This window comes from Halichoerus grypus, chromosome 12, assembly GCF_964656455.1.
Source record: "Halichoerus grypus chromosome 12, mHalGry1.hap1.1, whole genome shotgun sequence".
NCBI lineage: Eukaryota > Metazoa > Chordata > Mammalia > Carnivora > Phocidae > Halichoerus > Halichoerus grypus.
Genome location: NC_135723.1, coordinates 27,190,107 through 27,211,700, shown reverse-complemented (window position 1 = coordinate 27,211,700; position 21,594 = coordinate 27,190,107). Strand labels below are relative to the sequence as shown.

The 21,594-nt window shown below is 34.8% G+C and overlaps 1 protein-coding gene across 2 annotated transcripts in view; it reads left to right on the top strand.

Moving 5' to 3' along the window:
* Positions 1-21,594, top strand: part of CACNA2D1 (calcium voltage-gated channel auxiliary subunit alpha2delta 1) — a 512,722-nt gene that overhangs the window by 241,310 nt on the left and 249,818 nt on the right. The window lies entirely within an intron of this gene.

Sequence of the window (21,594 nt, the reverse complement as noted above, 5' to 3'; positions counted from 1 at the left end):
CTTTGTTGGGTCTCTCTTCTCTGTGAGCCACAACCCCCCCAGACTTTCAGTTCATAATTTTTCCTCCACCTTTAGAGATTCACTTCATTTATTATTGAATAAAATACTTCTAGATTTCCTGTTTTAATTAGGTGGGTGACCTTGGGCCTGTTCTGAAAAAGATTTCTGTACCTTTAATACAGTGGTAGTAATTCCTGTTGATAGGTTTTTGTGAAATTACCTGGCACGATGCTTGGCACTCAGTTACTAAGTGAGTAAATGTCATAATTCCCTTATTTCCTTCCTTGGAGTCCCAATGAATATTAAGTAACTCTGGGGCACTACATTGGTCATCCTCTCTCTCTCTCTCTCTCTCTTTTTTTTCTTCTGTTTCTCTACATTAAACTGTAAAATTCGTAAGGGCAGGAACTATATCTTATCTATAGCGTGTACTAGAGCGGGATAGTCAGGAGTCAAACATTTTTTCAAATGCATGAATTTCTGAGAATATGGCTTTAGGAAGTTACCTGTGGCAATAAGTCTGTATAGTCAGTGAGATTATAATGATGTTGTTTTGGTGATAGATGGTGACTACACTTATTATCATGGTGAGCACGCAGTAACGTATAAAATTGTTGAATCATTATGTTTACATCTGAAACTAATATAACACTGCATGTTAATTATACTTCAATTTAAAAAAAAAGCTAGCCCCTACAAAAACATGTTTTAAAAAAAAGAAGTTACCTGTAGTATGTGGTGAGGTTTTTGTGGAGGGGCATGGGGCTCAAACTCTCAGTACATTGTGATTACCTTTCTTTGGTTTTCTATGATGAATGTGAGTCCTAATTGAGAGAAAAGTATTTCTGACTAAGCTGGTATATTGCAGCTTGTTCCTTTGAAATAGATCCATTAATACTGTAATTCACTTTTTCCATTTTCTTTACTTTTCTTTGTTCATTTCTTTTGATTTGCTGCTTTCAAATACCCATTTGTGCTTGAAGTTGATCACACACACACACACACACACACACACACGTCTCCAAATAAGAGAAGAAGGAAATTATTTGGGTGTATTCATGTTGTGATTTTGACTTTTTTTAATATACAACTTTTTCTTTGATTTAAAAAAAATACAAAATACTTTTTTATAGTCAAAGTTTTCCCAGATAGAAGGTGGAATGGAGTGGAAGGAAAAACCAAAGGTTTTATACAGGATAATATTCAAAGCAACTTGCCTGTGTTCTTTGAGTTTGAAGGTGGTGATTAGGTTTTCAGCTTTAGAGAAGTGTGAGACAACCTAATTAAACACCTTTTTGCTGAAAAGCAGCTCGATAAATCCAGATTGCTTTGGGAACCTCTCAAAGCTTTTATCAGAAAGCTAATATTGCAAAAGTCTTCTAAGCTAATAGCTTTTGAAAAAGTATTTCCCAGACCGAAAATAAATTATAAAAATATTTAAATAAATGTGCATGCTAGAATCCTACATTGAATAGATGCAAAAATATATCTTCTTCAAAAGTATAAGATATACAGTCCATAAGTGTGGCGGGACATATTTTCTAATAATAGTTAAGACATATTAATTTAATAACTTTATGACCCCTTAGATCTCAGATTTCTCTTTATAGATTCTTAATAATTATTTATTAAAGGGATCGTATGGAGATGAGGATGAAGAAAGAAAACCAAATCATTACAGATCATAGGTTTGTTGGAGTTGTACATAAAGCCTTCATCTTCTCTATGAGCGTAGTGTTTATGATTACCATCATTCGCAGTATACAGTATTAAATGTGAATTGTTTACTGTGAATGCAATGGAATACATTTTGTAATTTTGTAGTATCATTCAATAACATGCCTTCCTTTCTAACTAAAATATTTTTGGGTTGCCCTTATTGACTTTTCAATGCCCCAAAATACTGATTCTTTATATTATCTATTTTGTCATTCTGTAAAGTGAGATAGATGGACTCAGTGATCTCAAAGATCCCTTCTAATCTTTAACAACGTAAGATTTTATGACTTGATGTTTTTTTGCTTTTGGTTTTCATAAGAGAAAGTGGTGATGGATTTAAGGAGATTGGGAGGATTCCTTTACTTAATTGAAAATAGTCCACAGCACTATCAGAAAATATTTAACAAGATGGTATTGCAGTTTGAAGAGAGCATGAGATTGCAGTTAGATGGTAAGGGTGTAAACAAATCCACACACTATTGGGTTGATTAAATTTATCTTTCTGAAAATTGAATATATGGTGGTCTTTTATATTACAAATGAGATTTGAGGATAATTAATGAAGCTGAATCCTCATTAGGTGGCCATGCTTTTCTTCATGTTTGATTGATAGCAAAGGATTGCTACTGTCTTTTAGTAATTAATCTCCTTTGTGCCATAGAACAAATTTTTTTTATTTAAAACAATTTATTCACAGTTAATACAATTATGGATATGAAGCAATTAAACATTGGCTTACATTCAGGACAAAGGAAAACTAATTGATAAACTGAATTCTTCATGCATAGAACAACAGTAGTACAATCTTGCTGTGGAGATGATTTTTTTCTGTGGATGTGAATAGCAATATCATTTTGGCTTCTAAAATGGTTACTTTCAGTTACAAAATTTTGTATCTTTGACTCTTCCAAAGCATTCATTGAAGAGTCCAAAAATGGCAATTTCCCATGGTCAGACCCTACACTGTTTGATTGCAAACTCTACAGTAGGGATTCTTTTTTTTTTTTTCCAAGGCAAGGTAGGGTTTAGCTAATTATTTCAAATGATAAATTCATTTTAAATTGCTTATCTTTATGGACTCTGAGAAACAAACAGGGTTTTAGAGGGGAGGGGGGTGGGGGATGGGTTAGCCCGGTGATGGGTATTAAGGAGGGCACGTACTGCATGGAGCACTGGGTGTTATACGAAAACAATGGATCGTGGATCACCACATCAAAAACTAATGATGTATTGTATGGTGACTAACATAACATAATAAAATTTAAAAAAATTGCTTATCTTTGAAATATATCTGTAATAAAGTTTGTGGCTACTGTTGTTTTATTTATTTAGTGTAAACTTTTAATTCACCCACAACAGTTTTCAAATTGTAAAAGAATTCATTTAAATTCTTCCTAAAGCAAAATTATATGTATCCCTTGCATTAGCCCTAATGCAGCTACTACTCTTTATTCATCTGTGTATTTCCAGCAGCTAGCCTGGTAGAAGCTCAACTAAACTCTATGAATGAAAGTTAAGTTTTTCCTATAGAAAGGTTTCTTGCGTGAGTTTTTCCCCTCCTGTAAGAATCAAGTTCCGTATTCTTCCCTTACTCTACAACATTCACTGCTTGGAACCTTTAAGCACACATGCCATAATCAGGTGGTACTTCTTATTCTAAAATAATCCTTTTGTTCTCCTTTGCTTTTAAATCTTTGTAAAGTTTCCCATTTTCTGGTATCCTGTCCTCCATCTAAAACCAATATAAATTAATTTGTAGTAATTTCATGCTAAGAAAACACATGGTGACTATTCTCATGGATAGTTCAATTTAAAAGCACTTTTGAAAATAAAATAAAAAAATAAATAAAAGCACTTTTGGAACGGGTAGTGTATGTTTGGGCCAGGTGAGTGAATCTTGGATGGAGAAACTTTTGAGCTCTATTGGTCAAGCAGGGAAAAAATGAGGCACGAATACAGCCTGCTCTATCTTTCTTTACTCTGCTTAACCGTTCAATAATCTCATTAATCTGCCTATATGTCAAATAAGACCAGAATACTCTAGGCCCAGTACACCTTTCATTGTGTTGAAATTAGTGGATTCCTAAAACCCTTAATTTTCTTTACTGGCTATTTAGAAAGTAGACCTTGTACCAAGTTCCTACAGTGATACTTTTCAATAGCATATTATCTTATTTTCTGAGACAAAATTGTGCTACATCAATTTATTTGACATTCAATGAGCCAAACAAATACTATATGCCTTAAATATGAACACTATATTATTTTGTTTTCCCTGTCTCACCCACCAGGTATCATTTTCTCCCAGTCTGCTAAAACCCTATTTTGCTTCCTTCTTTCTTTACAAATCCATCTAATCAAGACTAATATTCTCTTAGTATACCTCTCTTCTGTTTTATATATATTTTTTCTCTTTGGTATTTTCTCTTGCTAGATGATGATGTTCCATGATTTGGGCATGAAGTTTAGCTTATAGGTATCACGGCATTCTACAAAGCTTCTAAAATAAAGTTCTACGTATAGAAAGTAGGTGCTTATAAATACTTCCTAGTTGATTTTATTAATTAAATCAATTTTAATTTGTTGATGGCTCTCTGCTATTTCCTCAGAAATCTTGACTATTTCTTTTTTTTTCTTGTTATGTTTACCTATCTTTTGATCTTCTCTGATGTTGCAGTTCAAATGATTCTCATCTACACATATTACTGGCATAATAAATACTGTTGGGCATTATCTGTATTTCTGAGGCTAACTTCTTTCTTTCTTTCTTTTTTTTTTTTTTTGAGGTTAACTTTCTATCAGGTGAATTTAAATTAGCCTATGTTTTTCCATGCCTACTCTGTAGGTTAGATCATTTCTGGGTTTGCTATTCCATGATGCTTGAAAGAATTCCAATTTAATGATTTTCTGTATAATTAAGAATGTTGAATCACTAATCCTTTTGGAAATGTATTCATTTTATGTATTATTATGGTACTTACCTTCGGCCTTTGAGGTTGATTGAGGGTAGAGACATCAATTTTTTTTTAAGTTTTTACCAAATCATTTTTTTCACTATGCCAGCTTTTTTTTATTACTGGTATGTATTTAAAGCCAGATATTTGTAAGGGTTAAATGCATGGGTTTTATAAAATCATTTACTCTTGTTTGTGACCTTTTAAATAGATCAGGAGTTATGGAAGGAAAAGACAACTTCAGAGATCTGGTATTTACGGAATTCATTAAATTTTAGATGGGTCATGTTTGTTGTGACATTACACCTTTACCATAAACTTGTGAGCATTGTCTTCTTTTTACAGGAGGAGAAACTGTGATTTAGAGATCTAAACCTATAGTTAGAATTCAGATCTGTGTCTGATTCCATCATGCATCTTTCTCAGATATATCATCATATATAGATACATACTCTTTAGCTATTATGGTCTTTAGCTATTAGATCACTTTTCTAGAAATCTTCCATTCTACTCATTCCATTCCCTTTGTTGTAACATGTTCCCCATCCTAGAAATAAAAATAAGGTATAATAAACTTTAAAAAAATCATGTTTATCCAAACATTTCTTTGTGATTGTTTCTGGATATGACAATAACCTTCTTTTTTTTTTTTTTAATTTTATTTTAAAGTAATCTCTACAGCCAAGGTGGGACTCGAACTCATGACCCTGAAGTCAATAGTCACATGAGCCAGCCAGGTGCCCCATGGATATGATAATAACCTTCTATCTCTGTCAGGTCTGGGGAGCTTTGGAATGTACTGTGAGTTGTACATGCCTCAGTATTGCCAATGACAGGAAATACCCTGCACCCTCCACTTTGCTTTGCTCTATAACACACATCAAAGTTACATTGCCTTGTGCTTTTAGTCTCTTACAGAGATTGTGGTCAAGTAATTTTTACTGTTTTTTTTTTTTTTTTTTTTTCAAGAGTCCTTGGGGTCCTGGATAAAGACAATTAGAGGTATAATAGTCAAGAGGCTTCATTCAGCATTAACCTTTTCCACCTTTCCCAAATGTAGTTTCTCCCCCCTCTTTTTATAGCAGATGTATTTGCATCTATTTTCCCTTCCTTTAGGATAAATTATTTTCTTGAAAACTCCTAAATACTTTGGGTGATAAATCTCTGTGGAAACGTTGCCAGGGTGAATACAATTTATGTGCCCAAACTAAGTACAATCCCTCTCTTTCACTTGCCTTTTTAATCATGGATATCCTAGATCTCTCTGGAAGGAATAGAGCCAGTAGAGTTTTAGAGGAGAAAACCCTACCTCCACAATGTATTTTTTATTTGTTTGTTATGATCTGATTCTTTGTCCCATTTTTGATAGTCATTCTGAGTGACAGCTACTTTTGAGTTATCGGGATGGGTAACGCTTTTCTAATTTTTAGCTACATGGCTTTATCTCATTTGACCTATTGTCCTAGCCTGTGAATGCTGCAGCAAAGCAGTGGAGTGCGGTGGGATGGGGAGAGAAAAATAATCAGATGTAAAAAGATGCTACTAGTTTAGAAAATGAACAAAAAATCAAAGAAATTCTATGGGAGATATTTTTCAGGCGCTTAATTGTTTAATACAGATTTGATCTACTCTCTACTGTATATGGAATCAGAAGAAATTAATTACTCCTTGTTTATAGTTTGTCTTCTACTTATGTGATGTTGAGAGCAAGTTGTATAACTTCTTTCATCAGGTGGGACTGGGGCAAGGGCTTTGGAAAGGGTAGCCGTATTCAAATGCCTACTCCTCCGCCACTTTCTCTTTGCCAAGCCCTTTATTGGAATTATCCCTTCTATCGTTCCTACAAACTTAGTAGATACTGTCATTAGCTTCATTTGCAGATGAGTGAACAGACTTTAGAGAATTTAAGTTGACCTTCATTTCTGGCTCTTGGAAGTCTGTTTATTCTTCTAGAAAGAGTATCTACTGAGTTTGTAGGAAAGAGATAGGATAATTCCTCTAAGGTGGTGGGCAAAGAATAAGTACTGAAAAGATGTCATCCCTTACTGTTACTTAGACCTCATTCTGATGGTCAACTGAGATACCATCTTTAGAGGTAATTTTTTTTATTATTATGTTCAATTAGCCAGCATATAGTACATCATTAATTTTTGATGTAGCGTTCAATGATTCATTAGTTGCGTATAACACCCAGTGCTCATCATAACACATGCCCTCCTTAATGCCCATCACCCAGCTATCCCATCCCCCTCCCCCCCCTCCCTGAAACCCTCAGTTTGTTTCCCTGAGTCCAGAGTCTCTCATGGTTTGTCTCCCTCTCTGATTTCTTCCCATTCAGTTTTCCCTCCCTTCCCTGTGGTCCTCCATTGCTATTCCTTAATTTCCACATATGACAAAAGTAATTTTATAAGTTATAAAAAGTGACATACGTTTTAACCATCATTATTCTTAATAACATGTGTACATTGTATAATGAATATGCAATTTTTTTTCCTAGAAAAAAGAAAGAAGCCTTCTTGAGCTTTCCACTTGAGAGCCAGAGGTTTAAAATTTTGTCATTTCTTTGAAGTTGTTATATCTAAGAAATATGAGCAGAAGATTATAGAATAATTGTGCAGATTATTAAGAGAATTTTAATAATGTCAGTTACTGGAAGCTTTTTATTGAGATCATTAAAAGCTCACTTGAGAACGTGGAGAAATAATAACAGTATGACTCAAGTAAAAGTGAAAATCTAGAGAACTATTGAATATTTTACAGCAACTTAAGAAGCACATTCTCTAGAAATGGAGGAATCAGGAATGGCATTTTTTTTTTTTTTCCAGATTTGTAGTAGATGATGTTTCTGATATTTAAAAACCTGGTAAATTGAATATTTTACCAATGTGATTGACTGATTTACACATCATAATGATTTTTCAAGGCCTAGGAGGAAAAATTATACAAGTGGGGAGGGAGCAAATGGTATACACTTTTATCCGCTACAGAGTGTGATACATTCACTCCCAATGTATTAACAAAAATGAGAAAAAAAAAAGTGTTTCCATAGCAACATTAGCAAAACAGAAAATTTGCCTACTGTCTAAGATCACATTTTTTTTAAGCCCACCCACTCACCAAATTGGAAGCCTGTGAGAATTAATTAAACTCAAGATAAATTATTTAAAAGTAAAAAGAAATTAAGATAACATGGCAGGAATGATAAATTGTTTACAACCAGTCAAAGCATACCCTGAGGTAAAGGAAACACATCTCCTTTGATATAAAAGAACCAAAGGGGGAGGGTTGGTGGAGGAGGAGAGCTGGGGATGGTAAAATTAAAAGGATGGAGGGTGGCGGAAGGAAATATAATCTGACAGGATCTGGGGTACGCTGCAGTATACTTAGACCCTAGTGATGTACACCTGTTTGATTATAACCATCAGTGAAATAAAGGAACTCCTTTTTCCCCTTCCTGATGATTCATAATAGCTCATGTTGACAAAGATGTCACTGCTGTGTTTGCTTTGCAAAAATCATGAAATCCCTAAACAATTCTGTGAAATGGGTATTATTATTTCTGTTTTACAGATGAAAGACAGAAGTGCAGAGAAATTAAGTAACTTGTCTCATATTTTCAAAATCAATGCATGTTTTATGGCTTCCTGAATTCTTTTTGAACAAGCACTGCACAAGATTTTAACTCAAAATGAAAACTGATTTCAACATTTTATTCAGGCCAGCCGAGGGAGCACTTTATGTAATATTTTTTGTTAAGATGTTATTGCATTTACGGGTAATTAAAACATACGTATAGTAGCTGCCCCGGTCAGTTATCTGTTCAAAGAGCAGTTCGGGGGCGGTGGGAGGTAGTGAATGTCTGTGAGTTGATTTGGAAAGTTAATAAATCAAACTGTTTCAAAACTCTTAAACTATGGCAAGGAAAATATAATGGTAAATATTTAGGGATTATAAAATGTTGAAAGGTAAATTATATATGCAAAAAGAAATGATCCTTTACTGAGAGGATAAACCTTTTTTAAGTTAGTTTCCACTATGAAATAGCAAAATAAATTTGGTAATTTTTTTTTTTTTTTGAGATAGAGCGCATGTGCATGTGCACACAGGCAAGCGGGGGGCAGAGGGAGAGGGAGAGAGAAAATCTGAAAATGCTCCGTGTGGAGCCCACCTCAGGGATCAGTCTCACGATTCAGAGATCATGACCTGAGCCAAAATCAAGAGTCAGATGCTTAACTGACTGACTGAGCCACCCAGGTGCCCCCAATTTGGTAAACATTTTTATCTGCCCTTCCTGCTTATCTTTTTTTTTCTCACTTTTTTACTACATATATAAACTTGTATGTATAAGTATATGAAACTAATGATAACTTATAAGTATATGGCTTTTTGTTGTATGTATTTATATTCTTGCCTCTAATTATGGTCTTTGAAGAGCTGAAGTCTTTAGATTCACTTTCTGTTTTTTCCTAAAAACGAACAAAAAAGGTAGAAGTGACGTACCAAAAAATAATTTTCAAAGGCACTTTTCATCTGGTATACATTTTTTATTATGTCAATTTGCATCATTTTCAATTAAGTTGTGTCTTTGCTGTTTTCATAAACTAATGAAATCCATATGAACTTTGATACATTTCTAGATTTAAAGGACGGTGGAGCCTCACACAAAGCATCGGAAAAGTGGCCTTTCCAGATCTTTTTCCTTCTGTTTGTTTGTTTGTTTATTTATGTAAAGACGTCTTTTTAAAGTAATCTCTACACCCAATGTGAGGCTGGCAACCCCGAGATCAAGTTTCATGCTCCACCGACTGAGCCAATCAGGCACCCCCTTTTCCTTCTTTTAAAGTGATTGTTCTTTTATGTCAGTTCTTTTCTATTACCTGATTCCTACAAAGATTTGAGTATTTTCTTATTACTATAGTAATTTTCCCCTTTCTACCTTGTGTAAACTTTTGTGCTTTATGCTTTATTTGGCAATCAACATATTAAAAACAAAGTGAACCCTGCAACCTGCACATGCCTGTAAGTTTAAATAATGGGCCCCCAAGGCCTAAGCAAGTTTGAGTCCATATAGTATCCTGTATCCAAGGATGGAAGGAAGGAATCATAAAGACTATCATACAAAGTAGTGTGTTACAATAATATATTTCAAAGAAGAAATATAAGAAGATAAAATTTTAGAAAGTTGTAAAATTCAGTTTTATCAATGCCAATTACTTATTTTGGGGACATTTTCTTGAGGATTCAATAACATTTCTACAGTTTCTGTGTACATTTAATATTGCATTTGTAACATTATGCATTTGTTTTATAAATTTTGTCAAAAAGGCAAATATCATTTTCCTTGTTATTATTTTAACTGTTTTGAAATTAATGTTAATTGTCTCAGAGTTCAGAAACTATGATAGTCAGTAAAAGTAAGACTCTAAATCATGATTAACCTTCTGAATTGGTATCGACCCAGTCAGAGACTTCTGCCTCACCTATTGCATCTCCAGTTAAGTCTGACTCACCAGGTTTATTTGTCAAAAAAGGGACTTTAGAACAAATAGTTTGCTGTTTTATTTCCCACAGCTGTAAGAGCTTGACGTTAAGATAATGCAAACTTCTGCTTGAACAATGCTATGAATTTTTATTTTGGAGCAGTGCTTCTCAAACTTCAGCATACATTAGACTCACCAGGAGAGCTTGTTAAACCGTGATTGCTAGGACCCACCCCAAGAGTTTCTAATTCCATAGGCCTACGGTGGGATCTAAGAATTTTCTTGTCTAACCAGTTCCCAGGTGATGTTGCCCCTGCTGGTCTGGGTGCACTCTGAGAAGCACTGTTCTAGAGACACCAAGACTCCGAAGCAGGGTGAAAATGCATGCTCCGTAAAGAACAGATGATAAAATAAATATGACATCAGTTAAATGCTGGTGAGAGTTTGAAGGTATGGAGGTGGATCAGTGAGCATTTTTATGGAAGCAGACGCACCCAGAGGGGGGTGGGTCAAGAAATGTAAAAGGTCTGGGGTTTTTACTCTTCTTGCAAGCTAACAAGCTAGCTGGCCACAATGTCAGGGATCCAGAGACTCCCTTGAGTCAAACACAGTGGCCTTGATGTCTCCCAGCACGGTAGACTGCACGGGCACCGTGTTCACGTGAGTTATTCCTGGCCCTTAAGTCCGGTGGGGGCCATGCTGAGTAGCCCCAATGGACACTCATATGCTGTGAGTTTGTTTTACAGCTGAGGAAGCCTGGCTTGGGAGACCCCAATCTTTTAAAGGGAGCCTACCAGCAGACCTGTCTAACTTTTGCTCTGCATTTTCCTGAGCAACAAATAAATCTGTTTTCTACCCTGCAGCGAGGCAATCCCTCTGTCTTCCAAGGCCGTTTGCTATGCAGATGTGGTTCTAGAAAAGATACTCTAGAGCAGAGGCTCTCCCTTCCTCTGTTCACACGACATGCAGAAACATGAGAGACCTATGGAGAATTGTCTTCCAACGTGGTGATTGGAAGTAGGGCAAATTCAGAGGAACGGTCAAAACCCTTCTGATGTTTCTAGTCTCAGCGAACTTATACCTTGTTGATGGCTTTCTTTATTCCAGAAAGAATTTAAGATGGATTTTTCACCCTGAAGTAGTGAAGTATGTATAATATTTCTTGCTGATAACAACTCAGGATTTTCAGCTTATTAACTTTATAATTTCAGGCACTTAACTGCTTTGTACTTCAGTTTTTAATAGGTAGTAGCTTCCATCTATCGAGGACTTTGCGATCATTCTTACCTACAACATGATATATGGGCTACTATAATCCTTGTTTTATAGTTTAGAAAATTGAGGTAAAAAGTTGTTATTTAACTTACTACTGGTCACATGCCTAGCAAGTGGTAGGGCTGTTTTCACCGTACTGTGATTTTCTGTTGTTGTCGGTAGTGAAAAATAAATGCTAGATGTGTAATTGTGAGGTCACCTAGGGATGTAAAATGACCAAATTAGGATGACTTAGATTTGGTATTTGATATATTTGTAGGCAATTTGTTGGTAGGCAAAGTGTTAGCATGATGTATCCAACAGAATTCAGTTCTCAGCTGAGGAGATGTTTGTATTACTTGAGTATGGGATTTCCTCATGTAAGTAGCTTGATATTGTAGCTTTTAACTATGTGGGACTCTGGAGCAGATTATCAGCAGGAATAGGGCTAGACTAGTTTTAGAAACTGTCTTGTTGTTGCTGTTTTTCTTTCCCTCTGGAGCACTGATCAAATTCTCTTCCTTTTCCACACTGATTCTTGGTTTCTGAATTTGCATTGGTGTTCAACATTCAGAGAATAAGGCAACTGATTATAGATTAATTCTAGAATCCCAGAGTGCAGTCACATGGATTACTCTGGATCCCTACCACATTCACAGCCAAATTCTACTAATATTTTTAAGGATTAGGTGACAATGAATTAATCCAGCAATTTTTGAGAATTAGATAGTGGTGTATTAGTCTAGCAAGATGCTTGTCATGTAGGAAGACAACTTCTGTGGCTTCTCAAAGTATCATGATAATGAATGACAATAATTTAGTAAACCTAGTTTTAAGTCTTAAAGCAACTGAGATAAAAACCTTGAAAATACTTGGAAATGATTATTCTCACATTTTCTCACACATTTAATTGAGCACCTGCTCTTGCTACACATTGTGTGAGATGTTGGAGGTGGACAGATGTGAAAGAACTGCATCCTCCAACCTAATGAACTCACATTAGTGGTCTGTTGAGAGAGAGGGAGGGAGATGAGTACAGCATTGTGTGGCACTAATCAAGGGCAGTGGGTTATTTTTGTTGATTTCCATTAAAGTATGCTTCTATTTAGAACAGCCTTTCTCCAAGAGTAATTAAATCCAGATGTCTAAGGTAGCTAAAAATGTTACCCTCTAGAAGAGGGTTTTCAAGGTTTAGTCCCAGGAAAAGGTATACTATATTAAACATGTAGATTTCTGGTAATGACACCATGTATAGAAATTAGAATCTTTGGATGGTGGTGGGATTGAGTGGGTTTGTATGAGATATGTTGAACAAGCCCATCTGGTGATCCTTTGCAGGTGTCAGTGTAGAGAGCTGATGTAGAAATTAATTCAGTTGAACAATCATTTTATTTTATTGTTTTGTGCTGTTGAGCCAAAAAAAAAAAAAAAAGGTAATGATAATTACCAGTTGTGTATTATTTACTTTCACTACTACTCAAAGGAGTTTTGCTGTTCTTACCAGATGACATCTCCTTTACCCTGGTTTCTGTGTTCCAAGAGTCTGCCAATATATTTGGAGCTAATTACATCTCTGAAGATTAGACGTGAAGCTTTGTGGTTAATTTCAAAAGCGTTTTCTGAATACGGCAGATCCAGACTGAAATCTATACAACCTGATCCAGAAGCCATGTTCCAAAAGATTTATTTTTCCCTGGACCCACTAATAGAAGAATAAATGATGACTGGCTTGATTTCAACAGCTTTTATTTATATGGTTTGCATATATTATACTCCCTTACAGCTTGCACTTGAAAGAGAAATAGTGTTTGTATTATGAAACTTTTATTTCACTTAACCTGGAATCAAATCAATTGTAAGAAAATGATAGGCTACCAAAAAGAATTAATCTGTAGCCTTACTTGCATCTTATACCGTATAAGACTTATATGTAATTTGGCTTAATATAATCACAAATTAATGTTCTATTATTAATTTTCATAATTCCTTTATGTCATAATTCCAATATTTACAGAAGTATTAAAATATTTGTATAGATATAAATAATAAGACTACATACTTTATTCTACTTGGTCAGTTTATTTATGAATAATTTTAATCAAAGTATATATTAAAAGTTACATATGATGTAACCTGTTCTGTTTCTCATAATAAACAATAGTCAAGATGGCAAACTCCTTTTTTTTTTCTCCTCCATAAACTCAAATTGATGGACTTGTGCTAAGCTATTTTATCAGGGTCTGTTAGAATTTTTCAAATCATTGGAATATATTTTTCTAAATTAAAATAGGATTTTATTAAAAATAAATTTTTTGGTCTTGGAATCAATCTGAGGTTGCTCTGCTAGAAAAACAAAAGTGAGTTTGAAAAAAAGAAAGATAATGATTATAATTATGTGCTCATGTTTCATGTCATCAAACAAAAGCAGTATTTTAAGCAAGCATAAGTAAAACATAAAAACAGCATTTAGTTATCTTTTTTTTAAAAGATCTTATTTATTTATTTGAAAGAGAGTGAGAGAGTGCACAAGCCGGTGGCGGGGCGGGGCGAGGGGGGGAAAGGCAGAGGGAGGTAGAGAGGCAGACTCCCCCGCCCAGCAGGGAGCCTGATGCAGGCTGGATCTCAGGACCCTGGGATCATGACCTGGCTGAAGGCAGATGCTTAACGACTGAGCCACCCAGGCGCGCCAGCATTTAGTTATCTTTGTAAATGTGGGCTTAGTAACCCATACATTGCTCCATAGTGAGAGGAAATCGACAAGTCTTTTGATAAGTAGTTTTGCTTAAGTGTTAATTTAGCTTCTTTCGAACTACATGTGTAATGCCTGTGCAGAAGGAATGATGGTCCCTTGGTGGAGAGAAGGAATAACTATGTTCTGATGATGAAGATGCATTAAGTGCATAAAGGTTTGGTGCTAAAAAGTGGTCTTAGAAATAGGTGCAGCTTTGTTTCCCTGAGCGTTCTTCTCCCCTCTAGGCATTATCGTTACTTTCCAAAACCCTCAGTAAACCATTTCTCAAAACTCATTGACATTAACTAATTCTTATTTTCAGTGTAAACCATCACTTGCAAGGGTAATGGGTTTCTCCTTAGACAAATTACCCCCACCCCCTTGAAGCAGGTAGAGTTTTTCTCTTTAGCATTCAACCTGCATGCAACCTATTAATTAGAAAGAAGAATCAGTGGTGTCAACATCAGATAACATTTATGCTATTTAAAAAATACACGACAAACAATGGCAAAGGATACAGACCAATTCGTTATAGAGATTGCTCTGGGTAGGGAAATTGGTCAGGGGAGGTGAATGAGGAGAACGTCAAGGTTACTTGTAATATTCTATTTTGTATATAAAATGTTTTAAAGCAAACATAAACATAAAGATAAAGATGAATTCTGAGTAATGGATTTCAGACTATTTTTTTTCATGCTTTTCAGTATTTTTAATCTCCCCCCAAGATCAAACAAATAAAAAGACCCATGGCTAAAAAAGTGTCAATGGCCAGCAGTACGCCCTCTTTTTAGAATCTTTCCTGTTCTTTAATTTTGAGGTATTTCCATTTTTGATAAAAGCACTACTTTTAAAAATGTGTTCTCCATGTGGCAAATTCCACTAACAAGGTATGTATTTTGTAACCATCTGTCAAACACTGATCACGTGATCTGTGTGTGTGTGTGTGTGTGTGTGTGTGTGTGTGTGTGTCTGTGTGTGTCTGTGCTGGTTTTATAGTATATGATATATGGATGTGTATAAATACCCTTTAGAAGCAGGCACTATGTCCTATATTTTTATTTCCTGAACACTTCCATTATAGCAAGTATTTAGTAAATATTTATTGAATACAAGTAAACACACTCTACACTTGCTATCCTATATATATCTTCCTCCCAGTCAGGATGTGTATTTATATAGTGATCACAGTTATCAAGTGTTGAAATGCGCCACATTTAACTCATCCTGGTTAGCCTATTCAAATTTTATAACTTTTAAATCTCAAATCCCAATTTCCAACCCAACTTCTTCAGCCAATAGATCTTTTTCAAAGTACCAATGTTTCTTTATAGAAATGTTTTTAAATAATATGTAAGTATAATAGATGTGATTTTAAGAAAAACACATTAAGCAATTTGTCTACACGTTAAAATTTCCATAGTGATATTTTTGTTCACCAGGATATAGGAAGTTGCTCGAAAGCTTTGATAGAATTCTGCTGGGCATATGTATTTACATCAGTTTAAATAAAATTGTTTATGCATTATTTTATGTGAATTAAAAAAGAAACACTGCATTGTTTCCCATTATTTGCTTAAAGATATTGGAAAGAGAAGTATATTTTTTTACCTTTTAGATGGAACACTATATTAGATATGGAAGTATGGTGTTGTCTACTTGAAGTCTTCACTAGTTCCTTTCAGCATAAGGAATGCTAAAGAAATGTTACACCTCACTCCCTTTTTTAATATTTCAGGAAATAAGGTGAGAAAGCAGAATACTAATGATCTGCTCTCTTTTCTCATTCTGTTTATGGTAAAAATAAATTAAAATAAAACTCAGCTCATTTTATTGCCTACTATATTAAACCACTGTATCTCCTGATTTGCATTTGGACTGCCATGTGGTTCTATAGGCAAGAGCTTTTATTTAGGGCAAAATACAATGAAAATGTAGGGACCATTAAGATGTTTATATTCATTTCATTCATATATGTCCATGTTGAAGTGGTCATCAGTGATTATAGTTCTAACATAGGCTATTCTATGAAGTTACGTTTGTAGGGTTCAAAAAGAAGCAAACTTCATTGAGTTTCTAATGTGCTAGATATTTAGCATAGAAATAGAAAATATAAAGGTAGATATTATTCTTAAATGCTGAAAAATGTTAAGTCTATTGCCTAAAATCCCATAGTTAGTGAGTAGCAGCACCAGAATTGGAAACCAGATCTGTTTGATTGAAAAGTGCATGCCCATTATAATATTATACGTCCAAAGTAATTGCTTGTACCTGTAGGAACAAACATAGAAGTCTGTTCATTCATCCAAGTCTGCTATTTTCAGAAGGTATTGTTAGACCATTCAAATGATTATCCTGATTCTTTTGATATGTTAAAAACATCGATGAAGATAAGCAAAACTCATTAGAGTAATTAAAAAATTGTCAACCTAGGCATAACACAATAAATGGCTAATCCTTATTGGGTGTTAACTATTTGTACATTAATTACATTAACTTGCCTATTTTACTTAGATTAGTCTATTGTGTGTATCTGTTACCTCTTTATTAGAAGGAAAAATCTTGCCATACACTAGCCAAAGAAATTGTTTTCAATTAGAGATGCTTCTTTGAATGGTGTTTCTAAGCCATTCTTGATATTAACATGATTATCGACATTGTTGGAGTCTAACTGAACTGTCATATGATCCCTAAAGGTTTCCTTTCAAAGCTATTAAATGAAAATTCTTTATAATTAAATATTTCAGAAAACTTTTATTTTACACCTGCAATTAACAGTCTAGGAAGCATATAACATACAGGTTTAGAAAATAGTCTATTTCCAAGAGAAAATATATTTAGGTATTGTTAAAGAGAATGATAGAATTATTTCAGTATACACTGTATAATTATACTGCTTTTATTAGACTTTCATATCACCTGACAGAATTCAGTGCTAGTGGAAGAGATAAGGATATGACAAAAAGTGAAGGTTGAGAATGAATAGGCCTTCAAGGGAGATGATCTTTCTCTGATCTGATAAACCTCTCCCATTCCCTATTTCTGTTTCTTTCTTTTTTTCTTTGTCTTCTTCTTCTCCTTTTTTCTTTTTCTTTTTTTCTTACAGATCACTGCATATCAAAAGCTTTCTCTGTGATTAGCAGTATTCTCTCAGGATCTGAGGGCAAGACCTATGTAAAGACAGTTTGCCAGCTGACATATGATTTTTTGTGCTGTTGTTGTTTTTTGTCTTTAGCGATTTCTAAAAATTTGCTGGGAAATTTTCTATTAGCCTGAAATAGTTTTCTACCAGTGTTTCTGGTTTTGGTACTACTATATCTTTATATATTCTCTGAATGTTTGGTGATGTTAACATTTTTAATGGCTTTAATGGAGACTAAATGTTGGTCTTGTAGTATGAGTACAAGCTTTGGAGTCAGAAGCCTTAAAGTCCATTTTCTTAAGCTTATGAGTCCTCAGAATAGTCTTGAAATGATTTTCTGTTTTAAATGCTCAAACCAATAGGTAGATAGGGATGTATATATATATATATATTTTTAAGATTTTATTTATTTATTTGACAGAGAGAGACACAGCGAGAGAGGGAACACAAGCAGGGGGAGTGGGAGAGGGAGAAGCAGGCTTCCCGCTGAGCAGGGAGCCTGATGCTGAGCAGGGAGACTGATGCGGGGCTCGATCCCAGGATGCCAGAATCACGACCCGAGCTGAAGGCAGACGCTTAATGACTGAGCCACCCAGGCGCCCCGGGGATTTATATATTATTAATACATCCATGACATTGTATATATACTTATCATTCTGTATCCAAGGAATTTTCATAAACACATACGCTGTTTCATTTATGATAAAGCCATTTAATGAATCTATCTGGTTTACCTTAGTAAGAGCAGAATTGTTTCCATCTCCTCTCATAGGTATTTAATGCTGAGTTGAGTCTTTTGTATCTATCTATACTTGGTCTGGTTTTCATGTTTGATACTAGATTAAACTGTACTATAAATTAAATGAGAAAAAAACACATTTTCCTTACTCTGAATTAAGTTATTGTTACAGGATATACTTATGTAGCTATAGCCATAACTGTAGTTATAGACTGAGCAAATGTTCACATTTAATTAGGTAGGAATTTTATCAGTCTTAACACAATTTGCCAATGGCATTTAGCAGTAGATCATTGGCTTTAAAACTAAAATGTCACTTGACCAGAATAGAAGTTAATTAAGGACTTGAAGTGTCCAGAAGACATGTCAGTTTTCTATAAGTCATGGCTAGCTGGTCTTTTGCCACAAGAAAGAGCACCATCATCAACTATTTGTATTAGTCCCCAAGACAGACTCCTTAAGTGCAAAGTTCAGTCTTATGCTTTATCATGAAATTTACTAGATAAAAAATATTTCATTAATTTTTGCATAAGCAAAGTAGTGCATTTTCATGATTATGTATTTATAGATTTCTAAGCTGGTGATATAAAATTTAGCAACTTTTGAGCTTCAAACTAACCTTTCAAATACCTTTTTTTTCCTTATACATAACTACATGTCTTTAAGTTTCTAAAACCATTTTAGAATCTTGCAATAAATGGCATTCCTTCATAAAATGAGTGTTTAAAAAATTATATATATATATATATATATATATATACACACACACAAATATATACAATAAGGAAATAAAGCTGATTTGGTCTCTCCTCCTAGGAGAATTGTCTTTTAGAAGTTTGTTGCCATTGTCCATCCCTTTCAATTTTTTTTTTCTAAAAATAATTAACTGTGATGATTACTGTCATTATGGCTTATTAAACATGGATTATGTTCATATCATAAGCCATGTGATTCAGAGTCAGATCAATTAAGTTGTACTTCCGTATGCTCTCCAGAGTAGAGAACAATGCAGTAGTTTGAGCTGGAGCTTTGCAAAGCATGTATGGCTCCGTGGGTGAGAATGTCCCCTAGTGTGTTTTGTTTGTGCGGATGGCATCCTCGTTGTGTGTGTTGCGCAAGGAAAAAATCTTAACATTCCTCTCCAAGACTTAGACATTTTAGAGTTTTAATATTTCTTAGTCGAAAAACTTATTTAACTTAGGTAAGTTTTACCCAGTATTTTGTTTAAATTCTCAAAATGCTTAAGTTCATTATTCATCCTATACACATGAACGTTTAGCTGTTCTTGTGTTGCGTGTTAAAAATGAAGCCTTGTATTCTGCATTTTGTCAAGAATATGCCTTCTGGTTTATTTTCGCATTTTGTCTTTTCTTTCTCTATCTTCCCATCGTAAAGTTTTCCTACAGAGACGTTGCTTCCATTTCCGCTTAATTTTTATTCACTTTTTACTACATTTTCACACTGAATTTGAATTCTCAGAAGTATTGTGTTGCAATATCACTGAAAGGCATACACTTTTCCCTTGGTTTTACTCTATTTAGCCCTTTGTTCTTGTTAGGGATAGAGAGCCTCTTTTGGTTACTCTCCCTGGTCCTATTTCTAACATTTACTGGCTCTTCTTCTCTCTCTTTTTTTTTTTTTTTGAGAAAGAGCATCTTAAGCAGGTTCCATGCTCAGTATGGAGCCTGATGAGGGGCTTGATCTCACGACCCTGAGATCATGACCTGAGCTGAGATCAGGAGTTGGATGCTTAACTAACTGAGCGACCCAGGAGCCCCTACTAATCTTCTTTTAATCCATGTTTGCCTAGTGGCTGATAAACTGAAACCATTCTCATTTTAAGCACTCTGGAGAATTTTTCTTTTAAATTCAGCTTAGGAATTCTTAACTTTAGATCTCCCATTGGCAGTATTTTATAGTCATTGGTAATACCTACTTAATAGTTTAGTAAGTGAACAGATCAGAGTATTAAATAACAGGGCATCAAAATCAGTAACTAATATAAACACTGGCATGAAGATATGTTTCCATTATCTGGTGCAGTCTGGACTTCCTTTGGAAGAGCACTCCCTGAAATACAGTTCATAGTGAAAGATCAAAACATGAACCAGTAATTGTAATCCCCTACAAGACTTACACTTTTCTAAAACCTAACCTGATTGTTTCTGTCTCTTAAAAATGAATTTAATATTTGTATTTATTATATTTACTGTTACGTTCCTCCTGTTTCTGCCACTGTCTTCTAGCTGTGTTGGGGGCAGGTCCTGCTGAACTTAACACTGAATCATCTTCACAAAGGGACATGGAGTGCAAATGGAATCATAATTATCTAAGTTAGATAGCTCACATCTATATTCTTGTCTACCACGCAGTGTTCTAAGCACTTCGCATTAAATCTTACTCACTCAATCCTTTCAACCATCCACGAGGCCTGCCTTGGTATTATTCACCTGAGATAGTTCCCAGGTTTGCACAGCTAGTATATAGCAGGCTTGGTATTTCAGCCCAGGCAGTCTGGTTTCAGATCTGTGTTCATCACTAAATGTCCCTGTCTCTTGTAAAAGCTCATCACCCAGACAGCGCGATAGTAACTCTGAGACCTACAAAGAGAAAAACCTGAAAACTATTAGAGAAAGAAAAAAATAGAATTTATCTATAAAATGGATTAGCAGACTGACAATGGACATTTTGTCTCCAACTATACTTGACGGAATAATGTTTTTGAAAGTGCTAAAGGAAAAGTCAGGCTAGAATTCTTGAACTACGTGAATGTACAAGAGCAAGTATGAAATAAGGCCATTTTCAGATGTACAGCTTGTGACAGTTTGGTACTCACAGATTATCTCTGAAAGAACTAATAAGAGTATACTTCAGCAAGAAAGAAATTACTGCATTTTCATGGCTTTTGGTAAAACCAAACCAAACCAAAACAAAACTCAGTATGCTATTAAGAAGGTGGCTAGGGGGACGCCTGGGTGGCTCAGTTGGTTAAGCGACTGCCTTCGGCTCAGGTCATGATCCTGGAGTCCCGGGATCGAGTCCCGCATCAGGCTCCCTGCTCGGCAGGGAGTCTGCTTCTCCCTCTGACCCTCCTCCCTCTCATGCTCTCTGTCTCTCATTCTCTCTCTCTCAAATAAATAAATAAAATCTTTAAAAAAAAAAAAAAAAAGAAGGTGGCTAGGATAGCGCTTAGCACGTATTGATTGGTCTCTCAGTATCATTTCCTTTCTACTTATATAGAAATGTTTGAAGGGTTTACTAAAAATAGAGTTCTACCAAGATGAATATACCCTACTTATTAAAGCTTTCTCTGAAACTGCAATGTTAGTCATTGAAAGAAAGTACTCATGGTGTCCACATCTTCTGATAACGGCAGAGGTAGTAAACCATGGTATTCAAGAATAGTAGGTTATTTATATTACTTAAGAGTAAATACACATATATCAACTCTAGTAGATTAGATTACTAAATGATTGAGAAATTATGAATCATAAATAAGGAGTTTCTTTTGCTTTTTATATCCTTATAATTGATTTGAAAACCCCAGCGCTTTGTGTATTCACAAGTATATATTCATG